We start from the raw sequence: 8152 nt of genomic DNA, 5'->3' as shown, positions 1-8152 counted from the left end.
GCGTACAAAATAAAAAAAAAATTCCTCTTGACTTTTATTAGATTTCTTGGAATTATGCCTTGAGCCGGCGCCGTGGCTCACTAGGCTAATCCTCCACCTTGCGGCGCCGGCACACCGGGTTCTAGTCCCAGTCGGGGCGCCGGATTCTGTCCCGGTTGCCCCTCTTCCAGGCCAGCTCTCTGCTATGGCCAGGGAGTGCAGTGGAGGATGGCCCAGGTGCTTGGGCCCTGCACCCCATGGGAGACCAGGAAAAGCACCTGGCTCCTGGCTCCTGCCATCGGATCAGCGCGGTGCGCCGGCTGCAGTGCCGGCGGCCATTGGAGGGTGAACCAACGGCAAAGGAAGAACTTTCTCTCTGTCTCTCTCTCACTGTCCACTCTGCCTGTCAAAAAAAAAAAAAAAAGGAATTATGCCTTAATATGTCATTTACCTTCTGCCAAGGGGCCTGAGCCTCTTTGAATACCTGATCTCCATGTAACTGTCTCTCAAATTTTATATGTCATATGTGTTCTTCAAGTGACCTAGTAATTTTTCTAAATGCTAGAATAACAATTTTAGTGCCAAAATGTCCCTCTTAGAAAATTAGAATAGTAATGGGTATTTGACCAAGACTATTCCGGTAGTGAAATGACAACTACTGATGCACATATTATCCAATAATAACAGCTTTAAATTTATGCAGAGGGAAAATTAATGAGATATTTTCATTTTATGGTGGAGACTAAGGCTATTTCTCAAATGATGGGAAATGAAAGATGAAATAAGTATTGTCAAATAACACAAATAACTGATCATGCATCAGATTGGGTATTAAATAAATCTATAAATAACTGATTATGCATCAGATTGAGTGGTAAATAAACCTTCAACAGTGTGATTGCCAAATAAGAAGAATAATTTGGGAACCAGGTGTCTGAGACTGGAGATCACCAAACACATTGGATTATTTCATGAGGTTGACATAGCCTTTACAGATACTGGGAAAATAGCTAACTCTACAAAATGACTTTAACATTCATGTTTAATTCCTTTCAATAATTTTTAAAAATTAACTTTGGAGCCGGCGCCGTGGCTCAATAGGCTAATCCTCCACCTTGCGGCGCCGGCACACTGGGTTCTAGTCCCGGTCGGGGCGCCGGATTCTGTCCCGGTTGCCCCTCTTCCAGGCCAGCTCTCTGCTATGGCCAGGGAGTGCAGTGGAGGATGGCCCAGGTGCTTGGGCCCTGCACCCCATGGGAGACCAGGAAAAGCACCTGGATCCTGGCTCCTGCCATCAGATCAGCGCGGTGCGCCGGCTGCAGCGGCGGCCATTGGAGGGTGAACCAACGGCAAAGGAAGACCTTTCTCTCTCTGTCTCTCTCTCTCACTGTCCACTCTGCCTGTCAAAAATAAAATAAAAAAAAAAATTAACTTTGAACTAATCTGTATTATTAAAAAGACCCAAAGTGTAGATAAATGCATGGGATTGTGAATAGCCTTTTGATATTATTGCAGTTCTTTGAATACCTACTTTTAATATTCCCAGAAGTTATATTTTTGTTGAGGCACTGACGCTCTGTTGATTTGGTGCCTTACTATTAGCTGTTCAGCGCTTTTTTTTTTTTTTTTTTGGTAAAGCGCACTAAATAAAACATGTAAATTTTGGCATGCAATTAAATTCCAAGGACTCTTATCTTAGAGTACACCCAAATTTCCCTCAGCACTTTTTTCCCTGAAAATCTTTTATTTTTTGATTTGTGAAGGACACATAAGTATATATGATCATGAAAGCTTTATATTAGCAGAAATGTCATTTTTTAAAATTTTATTTATTTTTTTATTTATTTTTGACAGGCAGAGTGGACAGTGAGAGAGAGAGACAGAGAGAAAGGTCTTCCTTTGCCGTTGGTTCACCCTCCAATGGCCGCTGCGGCCAGCGCGCTGATGGGATGGCAGGAGCCAGGTGCTTTTCCTGGTCTCCCATGGGGTGCAGGACCCAAGTACTTGGGCCATCCTCCACTGCACTCCCTGGCCACAGCAGAGAGCTGGCCTGGAAGAGGGGCAACCGGGACAGAATGTGGCGCCACGACCGGGACTAGAACCCGGTGTGCCGGCGCCACAAGGCGGAGGATTACCCTACTGAGCCGCGGCGCCAGCCGCCGCCTTCTTCTTCTTCTTCTTCTTCTTCTTCTTCTTCTTCTTCTTCTTCTTCTTCTTCTTCTTCTTCTTTTTTTTTTTTTTGACAGGCAGAGTGGACAGTGAGAGAGAGACAGAGAGAAAGGTCTTCCTTTGCCGTTGGTGCACCCTCCAATGGCTGCCGCGGCCAGTGCGCTGAGGCCGCGCACCACGCTGATTCGATGGCAGGAGCCAGGTGCTTCTCCTGGTCTCCCATGGGGTGCAGGGCCCAAGCACCTGGGCCATCCTCCACTGAACTTCCCTGGCCACAGCAGAGAGCTGGCCTGGAAGAGGGGCAACCGGGACAGAATCCGGCGCCCCGACCGGGACTAGAACCCGGTGTGCCGGCGCCGCAAGGCGGAGGATTAGCCTAGTGAGCCGCGGCGCCGGCCGAGAAATGTCATTTTTAAATTTTATAACTTTCCCTTAAGACTTACAAGGGTTTTGTCTCCAGCACATTTAATTAAAGAGTTCAACCAATAGTATTAAGCAGAACAAAAAATACTAAAAGGGATAAAGTATTAAGTTGTTCATCAACATTCAGGACAAGGGCTGATCAAGTCACTGTTTCTCATAGTGTCCATTTCACTTCAACAGCTTTCCTTTTTGGTGCTTTGTTAGTTGTTCACAATACTTAAAGAGCTAACTGAGAACAGAAAACACCCATGGTATATCTCACACGTAAGATCACATACTGGGTTACCTGGCTTTATTTTCCAAGGCAACAGAAAGGTTGATCGTCTTATCTCTTGCAACACGGCTTCCATTGGGCACCTAGAACAAGCCTGTATTCTACACCAAAAATTTCATGTCAGCAAGCAACATAAAATTGCTTTTCCCAGAGCTAACAATGAGCCAATGCTAACAATGAGCCAATGCAAATACCTAGTGCACTCTTGCAAGAATTGTGCACCCCTCACCCCATTAGGCCCACTGCAACAAGCAGGAGTGAACCCACGAGGCCTTGCTCCTAATAAGCTCTGGCAAGTGGACTTCACCCACATTAACTCCTTTGGTAAACTTAAGTTTGTCCATGTGGTGGTAGATACTTATTCAAAGGCTGTATTTGCAACAGCCCAATCTAAAGAAAAAGCTAGTAATATGATAAAGGTGGTTAAATCAGCCATGCTGGTCCTTGGTGTCCCCTGGGCCATAAAGACTGATGGCGGGCCAGCGTATACATCACAGGAATTTAATTCCTTCCTGAAATCCTGAAACATATAGTCTGCCACAGGTATCCCATACAACCCACAGGGACAGGCAATCATTGAAAGAACTCATAGGATGATTAAAGATCTCTTACAAAGACAGAAAATCAATCATATGCCCCCAGACCCACAGCTTGCTTTGACTGAGGTACTTTTCACTATCAATTTTCTTACTTTTGATTCCCAAGGGATCAGCCCAGCTTATAAACACTGGGGATCCTTCCCATCCCAGACCCCAGCCCCTATGGTTAGGCGGAAAGACCCCCTGAAAGGAGAATGGAAGGGACCATAGCCTCTACTAACCAAGGGTCGAGGTTATGCTTGTATCTTTCCAGAGAATGTGGGACAGCCCATTTGGTTACCAGCCAGAAACATCAAGCCTGCAACTGACAGCCAACCAGAACCAGCTGAATAAGACTGAGAGTCTGCCTTGTTAGCGGATGCACCTGCTCTATGTGAAGTGTGTGTATGTGTGAATGTGTATGTGTACGTATGGGTTGAAGTCAGCAGGTTCACGTGGGAGATGCAACTTTCCCAGAATACTATAAGTCCATGACTTATCATAGTACTACTGATCTTTCCATTTATTTGATGCCATGTGGTTCCCTTTAGTCTATGTTGATGGTGACCGAACATGGGGAGGCTAAAAGAGACAGTACATCCTATAGTGGCTGAAGCCACTTTGTACTCTCTCAAGTCACACTTTTTGCAAGCATCTTGAGCCTCAGTGCTTAAATATTTTCTAGGCAGTTTAAAAACCAACTGAAGACTAGTGAAAAGATGTCACTATGAAAAGAAGTTCCTTCATGAGTATTTCAGTGTTAGAATTTAGCAGGCGATCATTTTGTAAAACATTTCAAACAGTAAAGACTTGGATGCTTAATTTTCATTAACCCTGTCCAGGAAAATGGTTAAAAAGTGACTTGTCAGTGTAATTTTGTTTGCATAGTGAGATTTTAGGTTGACATCTTTGTTTAGTTTTTTCTTTTTTCTTTTCTTTTTTTTTTTTTTTTTTTTTTTTTTTTTGATAGGCAGAGTTAGACAGTGAGAGAGAGAGACAGAGAGAAAGGTTTTCCTTCTGTTGGTTAACCCCCGTAAATGGCCACTACGGCCGGTGCACTGCGCCGATCCGAAGCCAGGAGCCAGGTGCTTCCTCCTGGTCTCCCATGAGGATGTAGGGCCCGAGCACTAGGGCCATCCTCCACTGCCCTCCCGGGCCACAGCAGAGAGCTGAACTGGAAAAGGAGCAACTGGGACAGAATCCGGCACCCCAACCGGGACTAGAGCCGCAAGCGGAGGATTAGCCTAGTGAGCCGCGGTGCTGGACTGTTTAGTTTTTTATGTTACTTTTTAAAAATTCAAAATTAATTCAGTGACCAACTTTTTACAATGCAGCTGATTTCTCTGTGGGACCAACAGAATATATGCAGTCCTTAAAGGGCTTTTCACTACAAAACAACAGGTGTTGGAAGACAGGTTTAAGTCCCAAACATTCGCCAAGCCAGTTTTCTTTGTTTTAACCTCTGAACAGCTCACCCTACACTACAGATAATGCCAGGGCTGGGTCACATCTTGTCACACAGCTTGCAGTAAGTTAACGAATACACTGGATATTCCAAGTTGGTATTCATTTACTTTCAACTAATTGATAGTAAAAGAAAATGAATTCTAACATTCAAGAAAATTAAATTCATGTTCACATCTCTTTTAAAACCAGTTTTCATCCTCTGGAAGATTCTTTTCTCAAGGGATCCTTTCACTAGGATGACAAAAAAATTGCATTATGCAAAAAAAATACATTTTTTGCCTTCTAATTATGACAGATTTTGGAATATATACTAAGGTTAAAGAAAAAGACACACTTTCCTTTCTGTCTGTAGAGGCCTCATTTTGCCTACTTTTGCTGCTAAAGGTAGGTCTGGACAGACCACAGCTTACAAGGCACTAACTGGGAAAGTTACTCACCCTGTGCTTATAGGTTCCTCAAGTACTTGGCAGGATTGCATGGGTGTGACCGATATTTGGAGGAGAGGGGGGAAAAAGAGAGGAGGAGAAAACAAAGCAAAATAAAGCAAAGAAGTCATAAAGTTAAAAAAGGACTGATAACACTTTTTCCTGTCTGGCATTTCTTTAAGGCTCAGAATCTACGATGTCAAAATCTATTAGAATAAAGACATGCAAACATGAGATGATTTTGTGGGTGTGTTGGGGGTGTGGTGGGGTTTGGAACCTGAAGGTAGTTTCCAGTGGAATGCATTTGACAAGCCGCCCCCATCTTTATGGACTAAGCTTGAATATGGTCTACTTTACCAATCCCCAATTCCTTAGGAAATGATTTTATACAGATTGTGGGACATATGTACACAAATTTATGACTTGGCTCTGGCATGGAAGAATGGTTTCTCCGAAAAAATAAAATCCTAGTGGTTATAAATGGGTCAAAAAGAATTAGATTTTTTTATTTATACTTCAGAAATGTCATCAAGTGAATGAAATGATTTCATATACATTTTTACATCCAACAGTAGTGACACACTGTTCATACATTAATTCTATAGTAAAATGTACATCCTTTTTTTGCTAAGATTTGCCAAGTGTTCATGGACAAAAAAAAGTAAAACGAAAAACCTTTCATTGCAACCTGAACTAGTGAAATAACAAGGGTAAGCCATGTCCCTTTGAATAGCTTTATGGCATTAATAAAGCTATTGTCCAAATGTGTGTTAATATCGGTGTGTGTAGGATGAAGTCTCATAAATTCTCCAAAACGTAAATGTCCAATTTGAGAACTTTACAAAATAGTATATTGGATTTTGCGACTGAATCTGCCCAGGGACATTAAAGTCCAGGATGGTTTATTTTAAGTGTACTTCTGTAGCTCTATTCCTAGCTGACTATTCTTCGATTCCCTAATCACAAAGAAATGCATTCTTATGAAGTTAAGCAGCTGTAGACACAGAATGCTGATGACATTTTTCTCCATATCTGAGTTATCTAAAGGAAACCCAGCTAGTGGTAATTCTACCAAATACTTGTAACATTCACATAAAATTTTAATTGATTTTCAAACAGTACAACTGTGCCATGAATCCAACCACATAGAATATAAGCCTTAAGCCCACTAGGTTTAAGCAATTGTGTCTTTGTAGACTAAAACTATATAAAATAAAATCTGATAACTCCCTGGTGTTAGAGGTAGACAGTTTTCTTTCAAATCCTAGGTTTGGTCCTTTATTTTATTCAGCAGTGAAAGCCATGAATACAGAACGAATAACAGCTGTTACAATTCTCAACCATGACTTCTAACGTCAGAGAATTCAAAGTATGAACATAGTACACAGTAATGAAAAGTATCAAAATTAGTTTACCTCAAAAAAGATAAATAAAACAGGTATATTCCACCAATACATAAACAGATGTTTGTGCTACAGTTAAAATTTGCTGTATACAAAAGATCATAGTCCCCATAATCAGCTTATGATAGAAGCAAGAATACATGAGCCATTTAAATTGTCAGACATTATGCTTTATAAGGTATGCACAGAAGTTCAAGCAATAAATACATACATTAGTTCAAAGCCTTACAATAGCTACGCAAAGCAGATGCAGAAAAGCAGATTTGCTATTACTAGCAAGCAATGATATAACAGTAAAAATTCATGAAATGCATTAAAGCAACATTTTTCTTAGAAAAAGTCTGGTCATTTATGGGTCCACCAACATTTTTACATAATATGCACAATTATCAAAATACAGACCAAGCATTTCAGAAAACTCCAAAAAACCTAAAATCTATTTTCAAAGCAATTGCAGTTTTGGAGGTTTTTCTGGTATAATGTGCAAGCAGCTATTTTTTAAAATTGTATTCATATAAAACCCATGCAAAACTCTACAGGTATATGCATTCTGTGGCTGAGACTTCCTTTCAAAAGTTTTGTAACTGAGGTATGCATACTTTAGCATTGTAGTCTTAGGCCACCCTCCTGATGGTATAACTCTCACAGTTACTTCCAGTCCATCAAAGCCTTTTGAATATGCACCTGAAAGACCCATTTTCCTTTTCAGTTAATCCTTACAGTAGGATCCTAGATGACTGAAAACCATCCTTCCCAATACCAATCTTTCTTTTGCTACCATAGCATAAACTTCTGGTTCATTGATCATGACCCAAAGACAAACATAATGAAAAGTAGCAGTTACTGTGACGTTCTCACGTTTCATGCAATCTGCCATAATTGTTCTAATTTTTTTTTCATTTTTTTTCTTTTTTTTCTTTTTTTTTTTTGCAGAGGTAGAAGCTTTCAGAAAGCCTTTTGGGTAAGTGGGAAAACCCTTTTGAAAGCCGTTTTGTCCTTTTATTTGGTGTGATAGATGACTGGGTATCTCTCTAACTCTATTTGCTGACTTCAGCAAAGAATAAATGATGAGCTTAGTTTGCAAGAACCGGTTCCATCACATGGAACTGGTACGTATGTTAAGCTCTAGCAGCCACCTTCTGTCAAGACTGTTTGTAAAGCAATAACCATAATCAGGTTATGAGGTCCCTTGGTTGGGGGAAAAAGTATTATCAAGACTTGGCACAGCACATGAAAAGCAACACGTAAAGTTTCTAGGCTTTAAGCAAACATCTGACTATGCTATTTTCAACTACACCATAACGCATCATCATCGTTTTGGGGTTTGGAGTTGTCAAGAAAACCAGCATTCCAACAATTTGGCCTGCGCAAGTCTTTGAAGGGAGTGTAATGTTAGTGTTAATATCCCGTATAAGCAGAGGCAGAATTATATGT

The 8152-nt window shown here is 41.2% G+C and overlaps 1 protein-coding gene across 2 annotated transcripts in view; it reads right to left on the bottom strand.

The window, feature by feature from the left end:
• Positions 1-6565: 6565 nt before the first annotated feature.
• Positions 6566-8152, bottom strand: part of FOXP2 (forkhead box P2) — a 660955-nt gene continuing 659368 nt past the window's right edge. For both annotated transcript variants that reach the window (XM_070069853.1, XM_070069846.1), the window contains one exon: positions 6566-8152. This exon is cut by the window's right edge and continues 1650 nt beyond it. The gene's annotated coding sequence lies outside the window, so the exon portion shown is untranslated.

This window comes from Oryctolagus cuniculus, chromosome 3 (assembly GCF_964237555.1).
Source record: "Oryctolagus cuniculus chromosome 3, mOryCun1.1, whole genome shotgun sequence".
NCBI classification, from domain to species: domain Eukaryota; kingdom Metazoa; phylum Chordata; class Mammalia; order Lagomorpha; family Leporidae; genus Oryctolagus; species Oryctolagus cuniculus.
Note: the sequence above shows the minus strand (reverse complement) of the source record. Positions and strands in the feature narration are given on the sequence as shown.